Genomic DNA, 20929 nt, shown 5'->3' on the forward strand with positions numbered 1-20929 from the left:
TTGCCTTACAGAAGCTTTTCAGTTACATGAGGTCCCATTTATCAATTGTTGATCTTACGGCCTGAGCTTTTGTTGTTCTTTTCAGGAATTTGTCTCCTGTAATGCTGTGTTCAAAATGATTTCTCACTTTCTCTATTATTAGATTTATTTTGTATTGATTTATGTTGAGAACCTTGATCCATTTGGACTGGTATTTTCTGCCAGGTGATAAATATGGATTTATTTTCATTCTTCTTTATACGGACATCCAGTTAGACCAATACCATTTGTTGAAGATGCTTTCTTTTTTCCCCATTGTATGTTTTTGTCTTCTTTGTAAAAAATCAAGTGTCCATTTTTTGTGTGTGTTTATTTCTTGATCTTTGATTTTATTTCATTGATCAACCTGTCTGATTCTGTATCAACACCATGCAGGTATTATCACTATTGTTCTATACTACAGCTTAAGTTCAGGGATGGTTATTCCTTCAGAGGTTCTTTTATTGTTCAGAATTGTTTTGGTTATCCTTTGATTTCTATTTTTCCCTATGAACTTGAGAATTGGATTTTTAAAGTCTATAAAAAATTCTGTTGGTATTTTGATGAGGATTGGATTAAATCTGTAGATTACTTTTGGTAATATGGACTATGGAGAATTATTTATCAGTAGAATTAAACAATCCATGGGTATGAAAAATCTTTCTATCTTTGAGAATGAGCAGCCTTATCTTGTCCCTGATTTTAGCAGGATTGCTTCAAGTTTCTGTACATTTAATTTGATTTTTTTTTTGCCGTGCTGTTTATTTATTTTTCTATACTTATGCATGTGCCTTGTATTCCTGATTTCTTTCTTTGGAGACTTGAAAAATCTTTTCGTACGGATCAGATCTTTTACATGCTTCATATTGTTACTTCAAGATATTTTATGTTATGATGCTATTGTGAAGGATGCTCTTTTCCTAACCTTTGTCATTTGTCATTTGTTTAAAGGAGGGCTACTTACACAAGATATAATTCACAGACTACATGAAGCTTAAGAAGGAAGACCAAAGTGTGGATACTTTGGTCCTTCTTAGATGGGGTATAAAATACTCATGGGAGGAAATACAGAGACAACGTGTGAAACAGAGACTAAAGGAAAGACCATCCAGAAACTGGTCCATCTGGGAATCCATCCCATATAATACAGTTACCAATCCCAAACACTATTTTGGATGACAGCAAATGCTAGCCAACAGAAGCCTGATATAGCTGTTTCCAGAGAGGCCCTGACAGTGCCTGACAAATACAGAGGGGATGCTGTCATCCAACCATTAACCTGAGCACAGGGTTCTCAATAGAGGAGCTATAGAAAGGCCCAAAGGAGCTGAAGGAATTTGCAGCCCCATAGGAGGAACAACAATATGAACCAAGCAGTAACCCCAGAGATCCAAAGGACTAAACCACCAAACAAAGAGTATACATAGTGGGACCCATGGCTCCAACAGCATGGGTAGCAGAGGATAGCCTGTTTGGTCATGAAAGAGAGGAGACATCCTTGGATCTGTGAGTGCTCATTGCCCTAGTTGTAGGGGAATGCCATGTCAGAGAAGCTGGAGTGGGTGACTTAGTGAGCAGAGGGAGGGGGTGGAATAGGGGGTTTTTGGAAAGAAAACAGGAAAGGGGGTAACATTGATTGGAAATAAAGAAAATACCTAATTAAAAAATTAAAAAAATAAAGAAGGGCTACTGATTATTTAAGGGGTTTATTCAGCCAGTTGGCTGGAGTTGTTTATCAGTTATAGGAGTTCTCTGGTAGAATTTTGGAGATGGCTGATATATGCTGTCATATCATTCTCAAATAGTGATACCTTGGATTCTTTCTTTCCACTTTCTATCCCCTTGATCATTTATTTTTGTGGCTTTGTTGTTCTAGCTAGAACTTCAAGTACTATATTTAATGGATTGTGAGAGAGTGGGTAGCCTGTCTTGTCCCTGATTTTAGTGGAATTGCTTCAAGTTTCTCTACATTTAATTTGATTGTTTTTGCTTTGCTGATTATTACTTTTGTTGTATTTAGGCATTTTCTTGTATTCCTGATCTTTCCAAGACTTTTAATATGAAGGGGAGTTGAATTTTGTCAACTTCTTTACATAGTAGATCACATTAAAGGATTTTCATATATTGAAACATCCCTGCATTTCTTGGATGAAGCCTATTTGATCATGATGAATGATGTTTTTACTGTGTTATTGGATTTTTTTATGAGAATTTATTGAGTATTTTTGCATTGCTGTGTATAAGCAAAATGGGTCTGAAGTTCTTTTTTGAGCCTTTGTGTGGTTTAGTTATCAGGGTAACTGTAGGCTCACAGAATGAATTAGGTAGTGGTTCTCCTGTTTCTATGTTGTGAAATAGTTTGAGGAGTATTGATATTATCTCTTCTTTGAAAGTCTGGTAGAGTTCTGCATTAAACCATCTAGCCCTGGCCTTTTATTTTTGGTTGGTAAGCTTTTAAAAGCTGCATCTAGTTCCTTAGGTATTATGAGACTGTTTAACTAGTTTACCTGATCTTGAATTTTCTTTGATACCTAGTATCTGTCTAGAAATGCAGCCATTTCGTTTAGGTTGTCCAGTTTTGAGTAGAGGCTTTTGAAGTAAGACCTAATGGTGTTTTGAATTTGCTCAGTTTCTGTTGTCATGTCTTCTTTTTCATTTGAAATTTGTTAATTTGGATACTGTCTCTGTGCCTTTTACTTAGTTTAGCTAAGGGTTTCGCTATCATGTTAATTTTGTCAAAGAACCAGCTCTTAGTTTTGTTGATTCTTTGTATTATTATTTTTGTTTCTAACTAGTTGATTTCAGTTCTAAGCTGGACTATTTCCTGTTGTCTCATTTTGGGTGTGTTTGCCTCTTTGTGTTCTAGTGCATCTAGATGTGTTGTTAAGTTCCTAGAGTGAGATATATCTAATTTCTTTATGAAAAGACTAAGTACTCTGAATTTTCCTCTTAGCAGTATTTTCATGTCCCATGTTTGGTTACATTGTGCCTTCATTATTAGTATTGGTTATTTTATTTACTTACATTTCAAATGTTGTCCCCTTTCTATGTCTCCCCTTTTTACCCCACCATCCCATCCCTCATTGGTAAGAGTGAGGTGTTGAATTCCCCCATTATTATTGTATGAGATTTAATGTGTTATTTGAGCTTTAGTAAAGTTTCTTTCAGGAATGTGGGTGCACTTAAAGTTGGGGCATAAATGTTCAAAATTGAGATGTCATTGGTGGATTTTTCTTTTGTTAACTTTTGGTTGAAAGTCTATTTTATTAGGTATTAGATATTAGAATGACTACTACAGCTTGTTTCTCTGATCCATTTGCTTGGAAAATCCAGCCCTTAACTCTGAGGTAGCGTCTATCTTTGTTGCTGATCTATGTTTCTTGTACTCAGCAGAATGATGGATCCTGTTTATGTAACTACTCTGTTAGCCGTGTCTTTTTATTGGTGAGTTGAGTCTGTTGATGTTGAGAGATGTTAATGACCAATGATTTTTAGTTCCTGTTATTTTGATGTTGGAGGTGTTACTGTGTTTATATAATTCTCTTCTTTTGGTTTTGCTATGAGATGTATAATTTTTTGTGTTTTCTTGGGTGTAGTTACCCTCTTTGTGTTGGAGTTTTCTTTCTATATCTTATGTAGGGCTGGATTAGAAAAATTCTTTCGTTTAAATTTGTTTTTTTTACACAATATGCTAATTCCTCTATCTATGGTGATTGAGAGTTTTGCTGGGTATAGTAGTTTGGCATGGCATCTGTAGTCTCTTAGGGTCTATAAAACATCTATCCAGGATCTTCTGGCTTTCAAAGGCTCTGTTGAGAAGTCAGGTGTAATTCTGATAGGTCTGCTTTTATATATTGGCCTTTTCCCATTACAACTTTTAATATTTTTCTTTGTTCTGTTTCTTTATTGTTTTGATTATTATGTGGTGGGATGATTTCATTTTCTTGTCCAATCTATTTGTTTTTTTTTCAAGCTTCTTGTATGTTCATAAGTATCTCTTTAGGTTAGGGAACTGTTCTATAATTTTATTGAAGATATTTTCTGTACATTTGAACTGGGAATCTTCACCTTCTTCTATTCCTATTATTCTTAGATTTGGCCTTTTCATTATCTCCAAGATTTCTTGAATGTTTTGAATTAAGGACCTTCTACATTTGGTATTTCATTTGATCTATGTATCCATTCATTCTATGGTATCATACACATGGCAGATTCTGTCTTCTATCTCTTATATTCTTCTGGTGATGCTTGCATCTATAGTTCCTGTTCTCTTTCCAAGGTTTTCCATCTGTAGGTTTGCTTCCATTTGTGTTTTCTTTACTGCTTCTATTTCCATTTTTGTGTCTTTATTCATTTTCTTCATCTGTTGAGTGAATACTAAAAAATAACTGCCACATGCCCACAACTGTGCCTCTAACCCTCTGCCTTGGAAGCCTGGCCAGTTAAGCATTGAGATTCACTGGTCCTGAGTTTCCAAAATGTCTCCACCCAGCTTGCTAGGTTCCCAGTGTTGAGGCACTACCACACCAACTTCAAAGACTTTGTGGTGCACATCTGGCAAACCCATTCTTGGTCACTATACCTTTTTCTCTCTCGAATGCAGATGAGCTATGTGAAAGAAAACATAAGACAAACTTAATTCAGAAACAATGGTAACTCAGTCTCAGGGAATAACATCTAAAACCTAATCTTGTATGCCTTATTAAAATTTGATTCCTCACAATCATCAGTACAGTTTTCTTCAAACAAGTCTAAGTCTGAATAACCTATTTTTAAAAAAAGATTTATTTATTATTGTATGTAAGTACACTGTAACTGTCTTCAGACACCAGAAGAGGGTGTCAGATGATTGTGTGCCACCATGTGGGTACTGGGACTTGAATTTATGACCTTTGGAAGATCAGTCGGTGCTCTTACACACTGACCCATCTCTCCAGCCCCCCTGACTAACCTTTCTTATCCTTGTATGATATCTGTCTCTATAAACCTGTAGAGGATCTACTGCGGTTAAAAAGTCAATAGATATAATTAAAATTAAGAATATTGTGTATTTTTCTTTGTTCATTACTTTATTATTTTGTTCTAATTATGCTTATTTGGATACACCATGCAATATATGTATAAATTATTAAATAAAATAAATAGAATTAAAAAAAAACCTGGTTCCTCTGGTGGTAAATCCTCGCAATCTGCCATGATACCAGCAAACTCTAGCAGCTGCATCTTACCCCTCTGCTGTCCCAGCTCCAAGAAGAACTAGCTCTCTCTGACTTCCTCTCTTCCTCTGTCCAACCCAGAAGTCCTGCCTACTTACCCAGTGATTGACTCATTTATTCATTAGGGGATTGATTCATGAGAACAGCACCAGGCCCATCCACAGAATTCATCTGTTTGTATTTTCCTATATTTCTGTAAGAGATTTATTTATTTCCTCTTTAAGGGCTTGCACCTGTGTGATTATTATATCTTCTTTAAGGAATTCTATCTTCTTCATGAGATGGAATTAAAGGTCACAGTCTTGCTTTTCAAGTGTGTTTGGTTATCCAGGGCTTCCTGTAGCAGGAGAGCTAGGTTCCAATGTTGCCATATGGTAATGGCTTCTGTTCATTGTGTTCTTGTACTTGTGCTTAGCCATTTTGCCATTTACCTCTAGTATTGGCTGGCCTTAATATTCTGGGTTGTACCAGGCCTCTCGGGAGGACTGTGTGACTTGGGTTTCTGCAGACCCCTGGGAAGCAGTCAGGGATGTTATTGGGGGGGTTGTAGTGCATCATATGTTGATCCAGGACTATTACAAGTATAGGTGCAGACCAGAAGGAAGACTGAGCTCTGACAGGGGCAAGAAGAGAAGAAGGCTGTTAGGGTTGCTTGGGTCCTAGCAAGTAGGGGTATTGGGAGGGAATTTAGCTGTGTGGGTCAGGTTGGAGCAAGCATCTTTGAAGATAGGCAGGGCTGAGTGGTGGGGTGAGGTGCACTAATCTGCACTAAATGTGCAGACTGGAAGCAATTTTATTTTAATTTATTTTAAATCAAATAATGGAAATGATTAGTTGGCCATATAATAGGTTCCATTTTACACAAAATATTAAATGTTATTTATTTATTTATTTATTTATTTATTTATTTATTTATTTATTATTTGTTAATTTACTTTAATGATGGTTTGTAAACTTACTATCCAGTAACCATATAATTAAGGGTTTCTTGACAATGGTCCCATCCAAATCCATAAAGATTTTTGGTAGTTTCTACTTAGAATCTTAAATTTACATGAGTCTTTCTTCAGAAACTGTTCTTTCAGATATCTGTGTCCCATATATATAAGTATCAGAGCCTAAAGTTACAGAAGTGCAGTAGTATTTGAAGAAGAATAAAAAAGGCAGAAATAACTCAAATTCTTAGCATCTGAGTAGGTACTTCAGATTGTTGATTAAGAAAATTCATTTTAAAAAATGAATATGGTAAAGTTTACAAAAGAAATAACATTTACAGATTTTATATTCTGTAAAATATTTATATTTTACAGATATTTTACAGATATATTTTACAGATATTTATATTTATATTCAGATTTATATTTTGTTTTGTAAAAAAACAAAACAAATTGTAAATTTTCTGTACTTATTACATATTAAAAAGAATAAAATTATATTTGACTACAACCTGAAAACATATACTTTTTTAGAGAACTCTATGAAAATGTAAAGAGGAAATATGCTACTCTGTGTATATACTTTGTCAAGAGGAGATTGACAGTAAATCAGAATGTTGATTTACTACATGAGTGCCGGTTCTTTCACCATCTGCTTCTACTAGGGTCAACTCAGATATATCATTTCACCTTATGAAGGATTGCTTTTATGCTTTTCTAGCTTTATTTATTGGAGGGTATCACCAGTTTTTGCTCCCTGGGGTCTGGCTTGGATATACAGCAACTAGATACCTTACACAAAAAAGTAGTTTTTAATAGGAAGTAGAAACCAACCAGATACAGCTTCTCAAAATATGTGCAATTCTTGGTGGCAAATGACATGGACTTGCTCAGCTTTGGCTTAAATGAGTTCTACTGTGCTTCTTTTCTCACCATATTTTGAATTTCACAAAATCTCCTGTATCTTTATGTGGAGAATGAGAGAACTGCATCTGCTGAGGATACCGATTGTCTTCTGTATAATTTCGTATTTGGGATGGGCTGTGTTCCCTTCTCATCTTGTAACCTTAGCATCATACTATTTCTGTTTCACCACACTTTAGTGTGGTGTTTGAATATGGTCCTTGGTTCTGTACCTGTAAAAGCCCCTACCACCACCACCCAAATACACCATTTTACCTTTGAAGGTTTGAATATGCTTGGCCTAGGGGAAATGGCACTATTAGGAGGTGTGACTTTTTAGGATTAGGTGTGGTTTTGTTGGAAGAGGTATGTCACTGTATCATCAGGCTTTGGAGTGCTCCTATGCTCAAGTTCTTCCCAGCATGGGAGAGAGTCCCTCCTTTTGGCTGGCTGAAGAAGATATTCTTCCAGCTGCCTTCAGATCAAGACAATGAACTCTTGGCTCCCCTAGCACCATGTCTGACTGAATGTTGGCATACTTCCTGCCTTGATGATAATGGACTCAACCTCTGTAACTGTAAGCTGGCACCAAGTAAATGTTTGCCTTTATAAGAGTTGTCTTGGTCATGGTATGTCTTCAAGCAATGTAAACCCTAAGACATTACCCTTTAATTTTTTCTTTCTTTTTTTTCACACATTTTTATTGAATATATTCTTCATTTACATTTCAAATGTTATACCTTTTCCAAGTCCTCTCCCAGAAAACCCCCAACCCATCCTCCCACCTGCTGCCTCAAAGAACCAACCCACTCCTACCTAATTCCCCCCTCAATTTCTCCACACTGGGCCATTTATTGAGCCTTCATAGGACCAAGGACTTCTCCTCTCACTGATGCCATGCAAGGCATTCCTCTGACACAGTTTTGGCTGGAACCATATGTACCCCTTGGTTGATGGCTTAGTCCCTGTGAGCCCTGGGGTGAAAGGTTGGCCTACATTGTCATTCCTTCCATGGGGCTGCAAATTCCTTCAGCTCCCCCAGTCCTCCCTCCAACTCCTCCATTGGGGACCCCATACTTAATCCAATGGTTGGCTACTCATATTTGCCTCTGTATTTGTAAGGCTCTGACAGGGCCTCTCTACTGACAACTGTAACAGGCTCCTTTCAGCATGCATTTCTTGTCATCCATAATAATGTTGGGGTTTGGTGAGTGTTTATGGGATGAATCCCCATGTAGGACAGTCTCTGGGTGGTCTTTCCTTCAGTCTCTGCTCCACACTTTGTCTCCATAATTGCTCCTGTGAGTATTTTGTTCCCTTTCTCAGAAAAACCAAAGCACCCCCACTTTAGAGTTCCTTCTTCTTGAGCTTCCTGTTGACTGTGAATTGTAACTTGTTTATTTTCAGCTTTTGGGCTACTATCAATGAGTGTATATCATGTGTGATTGTTTTTTTGTGACTGGGATACTTCACTCAGGATGACACTTTCTAGTTCTGTCCATTTTCCTAAGAACTTTGTGAATTCATTGTTTTTAATAGCAGAATAGTACACCATTGTGTAGATATACCACATTTTCTGTATCCATTCCTCTGTTGAAGGACATCTAGGTTCTTTCCAGCTTCTGGCTACATAAGGCTGCTATGAACATAGTGGAGCATGTATCCTTATTACATGTTGGAGCATCTTCTGGGTATATGCAGGAGTGGTATAGCTGGTAGTACTATGGCAGTACTATGTCTAATTTTCTGAGGAATCTCCAAACTGATTTCCAGAGTGATTTACCAGCTTGCAATCCCACTAGCAATGGAGAAGTGTCCCTCATTCTCAACATCCTCTCCAGCATCTGCTTTCCCCTAAGTGTTTCATCTTAGCCATTCTGTCTGGTATGAGGTGGAATCTCAAGGTTGTTTTTGATTTATATTTCCCTGATAACTAAGGATGCTGAACATTTCTTTAGGTGCTTCAGAGCCATTCAAGTTTCCTCAGTTGAGAATACTCTGTTTAGCTCTGTACCCCATTTTTAATAGGGTTATTTGACTCTCTGGAGTCTAACTTCTTGAGTTTTTTGTATACATTAGATATTAGCCCTCTATTGGATGTAGGCTTGGTAAAGATCTTTTCCCAATCTGTTGGTTGCCGTTTTGTCCTATTGACCATGTCCTTTGCTTTACAGAAGCTTTGCAGTTTTATGGGGTCTCATTTGTTGATTCTTGTTCTTAGAGCATAAGCCATTGGTGTTCTATTCAGGAAATTTTCCCCTGTGCCCATGTGTTCAAGGTTCTTCCCCACTTTCTCCTTTATAAGCTTCAGTGTATCTGGTTTTATGTGGAGGTCCTTTATCCATTTGGACTTGAGCTTTGTACAAGCATGGGTCAATTTGCATTTTTCTACATGCTGACCTCCAGTTGATCAATCACCATTTGCTAAAAATGCTGCTTTTTTTCCACTAGATTTTTTTTTAGCTCCTTTGTAGAAGTTCAAGTGATTGTAGATGTGTGGGTTCATTTCTGGGTCTTCAATTCTATACTATTTATCTTCCTGCCTGTCTCTGTAGCAATACCATACAGTTTTTATCACTATTGCTCTGTAGTAGAGATTGAGGTCAGGGATGGTGATTCCCCCAGAAGATTTTTTATTGTGGAGAATAGTTTTCCCTATCCTGGGTTATACCAAAATGAATTTGCAGATTTCTCTTTCTAGTTCTATGAAGAATTGATTTAGAATTTAAATGAGGATTGCTTTGAATCTGTAGATTTCTTTCAGTAAGATGACCATTTTTATTATATTAATCCCTCCAGTCCATGAGTCTTGGAGATCATTCTACCTTCTGAGATATTCAATTTTTTTCTGCAGAGGCTTGAAGTTCTTGTCAAACATATCTTTCACTTGCTTGTTTAGAGTCACACAAAGGTATGTAATATTATTTGTGACTATAGTGAAGGGTGTCATTTCCCTAATTTCTTTCTCAGCTTGTTTATTCTTTGAGGAGAGGAAGGCTACTGATTTTTTTTTTTTGAGTTAATTTTATATCCAGCCACTTTGCTGAAGTTGTTTATCAGCTATAGGAGTTCTCTGGTGGAATTTTTGGGGTCACTTAAGTATAAGACCATATCATCTGCAAATAGTGATATTTTGACTTCTTCCTTTACAATTTGCATATCTTTGACCTTTTGCTGTCTAATTGCTCTGGTTAGGATTTCAAGTACTCTATTGAATAGATAGGGAGAGAGTGGGGACCTTATCCCCAATTTTAGTGGGATTGCTTCAATTTTCTCTCCATTTAGGTTGATGTTGGCTTCTTGTTTGCTATATATTGCTTTCACTATGTTTAGGTATGGGTCTTGAATTCCTGATCTCTCCACGACTTTTATTATGAAGGGATGCTGAATTTTGTCAAAAGCTTTTCAGCATCTAATAGATGTGTTTTTTTTTTCTTTGAGTTTGTTTATGTAGTGGATTACATTGATAGATTTCCATATATTGAACCTACCTGGCATCACTGGGATGAAGGCTACTTGATCATGTTGAATTTTTGCTTTGATGCATTCTTTGATTCCGGTGGCCAGAATTTTGTTGAATATTTTTGTACCAATGTTCATAAAGGAAATTGGTCTGAAGTTCTATATGTTTGTTTGGTCTTTGTTTTGTAAAATCACTGGTCGTGATGAAGGACGACCAGTTACAAGAACACATGAAGGACATAAATAAATGTCTTAGAGAAATTCAGGAGAAAAATGATCAAAAGCTAGAAGGCCTTACAAGGGAAACACAAAAATCACTTAAAGAAATTCAGGAGAATATGGGTCAAACGATAGTAGCCAATAAGGAGGAAATGCAAAAATCACTTAAAAAATACAGAAGAACTTTGATCAACAGGCAGAAGTTATGAAAGAAGAAACACAAAAATATCTCAAAGAATTACAGGAAAACACAAACAAGCTAGTGAAGGAACTGAGCAAAAACATCCAGGATCTAAAAACAGAAGCAGAAACAACTAATAAATCGCAAAGGGAGACAACTTTGGAGGTAGAAAGCCTTGGGAAGAAATCAGGGACCATAGATGCAAAATATCAACAACAGAATACAAGAGATAGAAGAAAGAATCTCAGACGCTGAAGATACCATAGAAACCACGGACTCAACGGTCAAAGAAAATGCAAAATGCAAAAAGCTTGTAACCCAAAATATCCAGGAAATCCAGGACACAATGAGAAGGCCAAACCTAAGGATTATAGGCATAGATGAGAGCAAAGATTTACAACTTAAAGGGCCAGCAAATATCTTCAATAAAATTATGGAAGAAAACTTCCCTAATCTAAAGAGAGAGATGCCCATGAATATACAAGAAGTCTACAGAACTCCACACAGACTGGACCAGAACAGAAATACCTCCTGTCACATAATAATCAAAACCCCAAATGTATTAAAAAAAAGAAAGAACATTAAAGACAGTAAGAGTAAGAGGCCAAGTAACATATAATGGAAGACCTATCAGAATCACACCAGACTTCTCACCAGAGACTATGAAAGCTAGAAGATCCTGGGTAGATCTCATGCAGACTCTAAGAGAATACAAATGCCAGACAAAACTACTATACCCAGCAAAACTCTCAATCACCATAGATGGAGAAACCAAGATATTCCATGACAAAACCAAGTTCACCCAATATCTTACCACAAACCCAGCCCTACAAAGGCTAATAGGAGGAAAACACCAATACAAGGAGGGAAACTTCACCCTGGAAAATGCAAGATAGTAACCTTCTTTCATCAACCCCCCCAAAAAGATAACCAATCAAATATAAAAGATAACATCAAAAATGATAGGAAGTAATAATCACTATTCCTTAATATGTCTTAACATCAATGGACTCAATTCCCCAATAAAAAAGACATAGACTAACAAACTGGATACGTAAACAGGATCCTACATATTGCTGCATACAGGAAACACACCTCAGTGTCAAAGACAAATACTACCTTAGAGTAAAAAGCTGGAAGACAATTTTACAAGCAAATGGTCTCAGGCAACAAGCTGGAGTAGCCATTGTAATATCAGATAAAATTGACTTTCAACCTAAAGTCATCAAAAGAGACACTGAGGGACACTTCTTGCTGGTCAAAGGAAAAACGCACCAAGAAGCACTCTCAATCCTGAACATCTATGCTCCAAATGCAAAGGCACCATCATTCATAAAAGAAACTTTACTAAAGCTCAAAGTATACATTGGACCTAACACAATAATTGTGGGTGACTTCAACACTGCACTTTCCTCAATGGACTGATCAGGAAAACAGAAACTAAACAGGGACACAGTGAAACTAATGCAAGCTTTGTACCAATTAGAGTTAACATATATATATATATATATATATATATATATATATATATATATATATATATATATATATTAACTTTATATATTATATATATAATAGTTATCTATTATATATATATCTGTTATATATATGTTTTATACATACATACATATATATATATATATATATATATATGTTTGTATATAAATATAAAACATTTCACCCTAAAGCAAAAGAATATACCTTTTCCTCAGCACCTCATGGTACCTTCTCCAAAATCGACCATGTAATTGGTCACAAGACAACAATATATAAGGTCAACAAATATAAGAAGATTGAAATAATCCCATGCCTCCTATCAGATCACTATGGAGTAAAAGTGGTCTTCAACAGCAACAAAAACAACAGAAAGCCCACATACACATGGAAACTGAACAATACTCTACTCAATGATACCTTGGTCAAGAAAGAAATAAAGAAAGAAATCAAAGACTTTTTAGAATTTAATGAAAATGAAGACACAACATACCCAAATCTATGGGACACAATGAAAGCAGTGCTAAGAGGAAAGCTCATAGGCCTGAGTGCCTCCAAAAAGAAAATGGAGAGAGCATACACTAGCAGCTTAATGACACACCTGAAAGCCCTTGATCACCCAGGAGGAGTAGAAGGCAGGAAATCATCAAACTCAGGGCTGAAATCAATTAAGCAGAAACTAAGAGAACCATACAAAGAATCAACAAAACCAGAAGCTGGTTCTTTGCGAAAATCAAGAAGATAGATAAACCCTTAGCCAGACTAACTAAAGGGCACAGAGACAGTATCCAGATAAACAAAATTAGAACTGAAAAGGGAGATATAACAACAGAAAATGAGGAAATTCAAAAAATCATCAGATCTTACTACCAAAGTCTATACTCAACACAACTGGAGAATCTGGAGGAAATGAACAATTTCCTAGACAGATACCAAACACCAAAATTAAATCAGGATCAAATAGATCATCTAAACAGTCCCATAACCCCTAAAGAAATAAAAGGGGTCGTAGAAAGTCTCCCAACCAAAAAAAGCATGGGACTTTTATTTTTTGCTTTAGTGCAGAATTCTATCAGACCTTCAAAGAAGACCTAACACCAATACTCTTCAAACTATTCCACAAAATAGAAACAGAAGGAACACTACCCAACTCATTTTATGAAGCCACAATTACATTGATACCAAAACCACATAAAGATCCAACAAAGTAAGAGAACTGCAGGCCAATTTCCCTTATGAATATCGATGCAAAAATACTCAATAAAATTCTTGTCAACTGAATCCAAGAACACATAAAAACGATCATCCACCACAATCAAGTGGGCTTCATCCCAGGGATGCAGGGATGGTTCAATATAAGGAAATCCATCAATGCAATACACTACATAAAAAACTCAAGGAAAAAAGCCATATGATCATTTCATTAGATGCTGAAAACACATTTGACAAAATTCAGCATCCTTTCATGTTAAAGGTCTTAGAAAGAACAGACATTCAAGGCCCATACCTAAACATAGTAAAAGCGATATACAGGAAACCACTAGCCAACATCAAACTAAATGGAGAGAAACTTGAAGCAATCCCACTAAAATCAGGGACTAGACAAGGCTGCTCTTTCTCTCTATCTTTATATTTTTTTAATACAGTGCTTGAGGTTCTATCTCGAGCAATTACACAACAAAAGGAGGTCAAAGCCATAAAAATTGCAAAGAGAGAAGTCAAATTATCACTATTTGCAGATGATATGATAGCATACTAAAGTGACTCACAAAACTCCACCAGAGAATTCCTACAGCTGATAAACAACTTCAGCAAAGTAGCCAGATATAAATTTAACTCAAGCAAATCAGTAGCCTTCAATTCTCAAAGAATAAACAGGCAAAGAAAAAATAATTAGGGAAATGACACCCTTCACAATAGCCACAAACAAAATAAAGTATCTTGGTGTGACTAACGAAACAAGTAAAATATCTGTATGATAGGAACTTCAAGTCTTTGAAGAAAGTACTCAAAGAAGACCTCAGAAGATGGATTTTTTCAAAGGCTTGTTCTGTATATTTAGATGTTTATGTGATTTGGGTCTTTAAGGCCACTGATATAGATTAATACATTTATTGACTTGTGTATATTGAAACATTCCTGCATTTCAGGGATAAAATCACTTGGTCATTATGGATAATCTTTTTGATGTGTATCTGCATTCTGTTCACAAGCATTTTACTGAACAGTTTTTGAGTCTATGTCATCAAGAATGTTATTCTATAGTTTTCACTCTTGTGCTTTTGGTTGTGGCGGTCGTTTCTCTGCTAGGTTTTGGTGTTATTATTGTTAGAATCATACTGTCTATGTAAAAGAAGAGAGATAAACCCTGACATGATTCATGATACTCTGCTATGCTTGCAAACAGGAGCCTAGCATAACTGTCTCCTGAGAGGCTTCATTCAGCAGCAGATGGAAATATGAGCAGAGACCCACAGCCAAACATCAGGCAGAGCTTAGGGAGTTTTTTAGAAGAGGTAGGGAACAGAATAGATTGAGCTGGAGAGTACAAGAATGCAAGAAGACTAACTTAGGCCCATGGCAGCCCAAAGAGACTAAACCACCAGTAAAAGAGTATACAGGGACTCAATCTAGATCTCCTACACTTTTAGCAGACATATAGCTTGGTCTTCGTATAGCATGTGGGTTTAAGGCTGTCTAATCTGCTGCCTGCCATTGGATAGTCTTCCCCTACCTGGACTATATAGTTTGGCCACAGTAACAGAGGATATGATAAGTTGTGCTAGGAATAGATATCCTAGGATGGTGTGATACTCAAGGGGTAGCTTCTCCTTCTCTTAAGAGAAGGAGAGGGGTAATGAGGGGAGGGATTTGTAAGGGAGGACTGGGAGGAGAGGAAGAAGTTATCTCTGTGATTGGGACATAAAGTGAATAAAAAATAAATTATGAAAGGTAAAAAAAATACTGTATATATACAAATTATCCAAGTCAAGTTTTGTGAAGAATCTTTATAATGAAAACTTTAAATCTCTGAAGAAAGAGACAGAGAAAGATGATAGAAAATTGAAAGACATCCTATGCTCATGGATTTAAAGAAGTAATATTGTGAAAAATGACCATTTTCCTGAAAGCTATTTACAGATTCATTGCAACCCCAAAATATCTTCATTATTTACAGAAATAAAACAACAACAAAAATCTTATCCTAAACACACATAGGACCACTAAAAATTACATGTAGTCTAAACGATGCTGAACACAAAAAACAATGTTGAAGTGATTAACCTTCAACATGAAGTTACTGCTATGCCTCACTGGTCTCTATTATTAGATGACATACACCATAAATGTTTGGGTGGTTTTTCTGTGTGTGTGTGTGTGTGTGTGTGTGTGTGTGTTTTCACTGTGAATCCAAGGATGTTCTCTTGTGGAGATCTAGATAATCCATCAATCAAGAAAGGTGGGGTCATTTTCAGAAATTTCATGATAACTTCTAAGCAAGAAAGCTTAAAATACCACCTGAAGAGAGCTGGTCTCCCAGGAGTGCTTTCACTCCTAAGGCCAGAGGTTATATCTTCATTTCTGGTCCAATAACTGTCTAAAGAGAGACACCCCAGGAACTCACAGGGAACAGAAACAGTGGAGCAGCTGGGCAGCTGGGGACAGGAACTAAAGTTGTCTCACAGCTCCCCACTCCCCCTGCACCCAAATCCCACCAAGGAGAGATCTTGTCTCTAGAGGAGTGTTGACACACCTAAGATCACCAGCTCACAGGCCCACAGGAGGGACAAACTCCAATCAGAGACAGTAAGACCAACTAATACCAGAGATAGCTAGTTGGTGAGAGGCAAGCACAAGAACCTAAGCAACAGAAACTAAGGCTATTTGGCATAATCATAACTCAGTTTTCCCAAAAAGACAATTCTGTATATCCCAACACACTGGAAAAGCAAGATTCAGATTTAAAATCACATCTCATGTGATGATAGAGGACTTTAAGAAGGACATAAATAACTACCTTAAAGAAATACAGGAGAGCACAGGTAAACAGGTAGACTTTCCTTAAAGAGGAAAAACAAAAATCCCTTAAAGAATTACAGGAGAACACAACCATAAAAGAATTGAACAAAACCATTCAGGATCTAAAAATGGAAATGGAAACAATAGAGAAATCACAAAGGGAGACAACACTGGAGACAGAAAACCTAGGAAACAGGTTAGGAGTCATACATCACCAACAGAATTCAAGAGATAAGAGAGAATCTCAGGTACAGAAGATGCCATAGAAAACAATGACAGCATTCAAAGACAATGCAAAATGCACAAAAAGCTTGTGACCCAAAACATGCAGGAAATCCAGGACACAATGAGAAGACCAAACCTAAGGATAATAGGTTTAGAAGAGTGTCAAGATTCCCAACTTAAGAACTCGGCCTCCCACCAGTCAGGAGAGGAGCATCCATCTTGGTTCCGTACTCCAGGAATCGGACAGACTGAGGTACACAAACATAATCCGAGGCCAACACCGCGGTGGTCTGAGCCCGATGGGCGTTGGCCTGCACCCAGGCCCTGGGTGGGTCGGGGGGCCATCGGGGTGCCAACCCAACCAGGAGGTTTTTTGCCCAGGCCTGCGAGCACGCCGCTGCCATTTTGCCTGCAGGACGACAGAGAGCTCAGGCGGGCAGACCTGTAACAGGCATAGCCTAAGGCTAACAAAGCGGGGGTCCAGGCCCCAAAAGGCACAGGACTGACCCCAAGAACTGGGCGGCTTGGTGGGCCATCTGAGAGTCAACCCGCCCAGGTGATTGTTAGCAAAGCAGACTCTCCCGGCCCTTTCAGGGAGCTCGGGCGCGCACGCCCGCCATCCTAGTCACCTGGCAAACCCAATTAACAGTCATAGCCCTAGGGGAACTTTGCTCGGACCTTGGCCTCCCAGGCTTTTGCCTGGACTCAGGGACTGGGCGGCCAGGCTAACCTTGTGTGCGACAGCCCGGTTGGCAGATCGGCTGCCCAGCGGAGTGAGCGGAACACAGGGGAGGTCACAGTAGCATACACCGTCGGCACTCCCTGGGAGTGCACACGGGCTCCATCTGCTCCACAGACACAATCTGGGGCAAGGCCTCAGGCAGAAGCCCTTAGCTCTACTCTCTCCGCTTCCGGATCCAGATCAGTCTGGGCGGCAGCATTACATCTCCAAGTCCTGCAAGTGGCTAGCTGGGCTTCCTGGCGGCCAGCTGGGAGAAGTCAGTGTGCTCCAGTGAATCCAGCGGGCCCCAGCGGGAGCCTTCGGGTGCCTGCTTTGGGATCTGAACAGCCTGGGCAGCAGCACACTGTCTACAAGCAGTGCACGAGGTAAGCTGTGCACCAGAGGCCAACTGGGAAGGGGCAGTTTGCACTGGTGAGTCCAGCACTGACAAGATAAACTAACACCAGTGAGATCTAGATGGCAAAAGGCAAATGCAGGAACGTCACTAACAGAAATCAAGGCAATATGGCAACATCTGAACCCAATTCTCCTCTACCAACATGTCCTGGATACCCCATCACACCAGTAAAACAAGATTTGGATTTAAAATCACTGGTCATGATGCTGGTACAGGAACACATGAAGGTCATACATAAAGAAATTCAGGAGAAAATGGATCAAAAGTTAGAAGCCCTTGCAAGGGAAACACAAAAATCATTGAAAGAAATCCAGGAGAATACAAAACCCAACAAGGAGGAAATGCAAAAAACACTTAAAGAAATACAGGAGAACTTTGCTCAACAGGCTGAGGTCATGAAAGACGAAACACAAAAATCTCTTAAAGAATTACAGGAAAACACAAACATGCAAGTGAAGGAGCTAAGCAAAACCATCCAGGATCTAAAATCAGAAGTAGAAACAACTAAGAAAACTCAAAGGGAGACAACTTTGGAGATAGAAAGCCTTGGGAAGAAATCAGGGGACAGAGATACAAATATCAACAACAGAATACAAGAGATAGAAGAAAGAATCTCAGATGCTGAAGATTCCATAGAAACCATGGACTCAACAGTTAAAGAAAATGCAAAATGCAAAAAGCTTGTAACCCAAAATATCCAGGAAATCCAGGACACAATGAGAAGACCAAACCTAAGGATTATAGGCATAGATGAGAGTGAAGATTTACAACTTAAAGGGCCAGCAAATATCTTCAATAAAATTATGGAAGAAAACTTCCCTAACCTAAAGAGAGAGATGCCCATGAATATACAAGAAGCCTACAGAACTCCAAACAGACTGGACCAGAACAGAAATACTTCCCGTCACATAATAATCAAAACACCAAATGTTCTAAATAAAAAAGAATACTAAAGGCAGTAAGAGAAAAAGGCCAAGTAACATATAAAGGAAGACCTATCAGAATCACAGCAGACTTTTCACCTGAGACTATGAAGGCTAGAAGGTCCTGGGCAGATCTCATGCAGACTCTAAGAGAACACAAATGCCAACCAAAACTACTATATCCAGCAAAACTCTCAATCACCATAGATGGAGAAACTAAGATATTTCATGACAAAACCAAGTTTACCCAATATCTATCCACAAACCCGGCCCTTAAAAGGATAATAGGAGGACAACACCAATACAAGGAGGGAAACTTCACCCTGGAAAAAGCAAGATAGTAACCTTTCATCAAACCCAAAAGAAGTTAAGCATTCAAATTTAAAAAATAACGTCAAAAATGATAGGAAGTAACAATCACTATTCCTTAATATCTCTTAACATCAATGGACTTAATGCCCCAATAAAAAGACACAGATTAACTGAATGGATACGTAAACAGGACCTACATTTTGCTGCTTACAGGAAACACACCTCAGGGTCAAAGACAAACACTACCTTAGAGTAAAAGGCTGGAAGACAATTTTACAAGCAAATGGTCTCAGGAAACAAGCTGGAGTAGCCATTTTAATATCAGATAAAATTGACTTTCAACCCAAAGTCATCAAAAGAGACCCTGAGGGACACTTCTTGCTGGTCAAAGGAAAAATACAAAAAGAAGAACTGTCAATCCTGAACATCTATGCCCCAAATGCAAGGGCACCCTCTTTCGTAAAAGAAACTTTATTAAAACTAAAAGCACACATTGCACCTAACACAATAATTGTGGGTGACTTCAACACTGCACTTTCCTCAATGGACCAATCAGGAAAACAGAAACTAAACAGGGACACAATGAAACTAATTGAAGCTTTGGACCAATTAGATTTAACAGATATATATAGAACATTCTATCCTAAAACAAAAGAATATACCTTTTTCTCAGCACCTCATGGTACCTTCTCCAAAATCGACCATATAATTGGTCACAAGACAGACCTCAACAAATATAAGAAGATCGAACTAATCCCATGCCTCCTATCTGATCACTATGGAGTAAAAGTGGTCTTCAATAGCAACAGAAACAACAGAAAGCCCACATACACGTGGAAACTGAACAATACTCTACTCAATGATACCTTGGTCAAGGAAGAAATAAAGAAAGAAATTAAAGACTTTTTAGAACACAATGAAAATGAAAACACAACATACCCAAATCTATGGGACACAATGAAAGCAGTGCTAAGAGGAAAACTCATAGCCCTGAGTGCCTCCAAAAAGAAAATGGAGAGAGCATACATTACCAGCTTAATGACACACCTGAAAGCCCTGGAACAAAAAGAAGCTATTTCGCCCAGGAGGAGTAGAAGGCAGGAAATCATCCAACTCAGGGCCGAAATCAATCAAGTAGAAACAAAGAGAACCATACAAAAAATCAACAATACCAGGAGCTGGTTCTTTGAGAAAATCAACAAGATAGATAAACCCTTAGCCAGAATGACCAAAGGGCACAGAGAAAGTATCCAAATTAACAAACTTAGAAATGAAAAGGGAGATATAACAACGGAAACTGAGGAAATCCAAAAAATCATCAGATCCTACTACAAGAGCCTATACTCAACACAACTGGAGAATCTGGAGGAAATGGACAATTTCCTTGACAGATACCAAATACCAAAATTAAATCAGGACCAACTAGACCATCTAAACAGTCCCATAATGCCTAAAGAAATAGAAGGAGTCATAGAAAGTCTTCCAACCAAAAAAAGCACAGGACCAGATGGCTTCAGTGCAGAATTCTACCAGACCTTCAAAGAAGAGTTAACACCAATACTCTTCAAACTATTCCACAAAATAGAAACAGAAGGAACACTACCCAATTCCTTCTACGAAGCCACAATTACGCTGATACCAAAGCCACACAAAGATCCAACAAAGAAAGAGAACTTCAGACCAATTTCCCTTATGAACATCGATGCAAAAATACTCAATAAAATTCTTGCCAACCGAATCCAAGAACACATCAAAACGATCATCCACCATGATCAAGTAGGCTTTATCCCGGGAATGCAGGGTTGGTTCAATATACGGAAATCCATCAATACAATCCACTACATAAACAAACTCAAAGAACAAAACCACATGGTCATTTCAT

The sequence above is a fragment of the Apodemus sylvaticus genome, chromosome 5, assembly GCF_947179515.1.
Source record: "Apodemus sylvaticus chromosome 5, mApoSyl1.1, whole genome shotgun sequence".
Lineage (NCBI taxonomy): Eukaryota > Metazoa > Chordata > Mammalia > Rodentia > Muridae > Apodemus > Apodemus sylvaticus.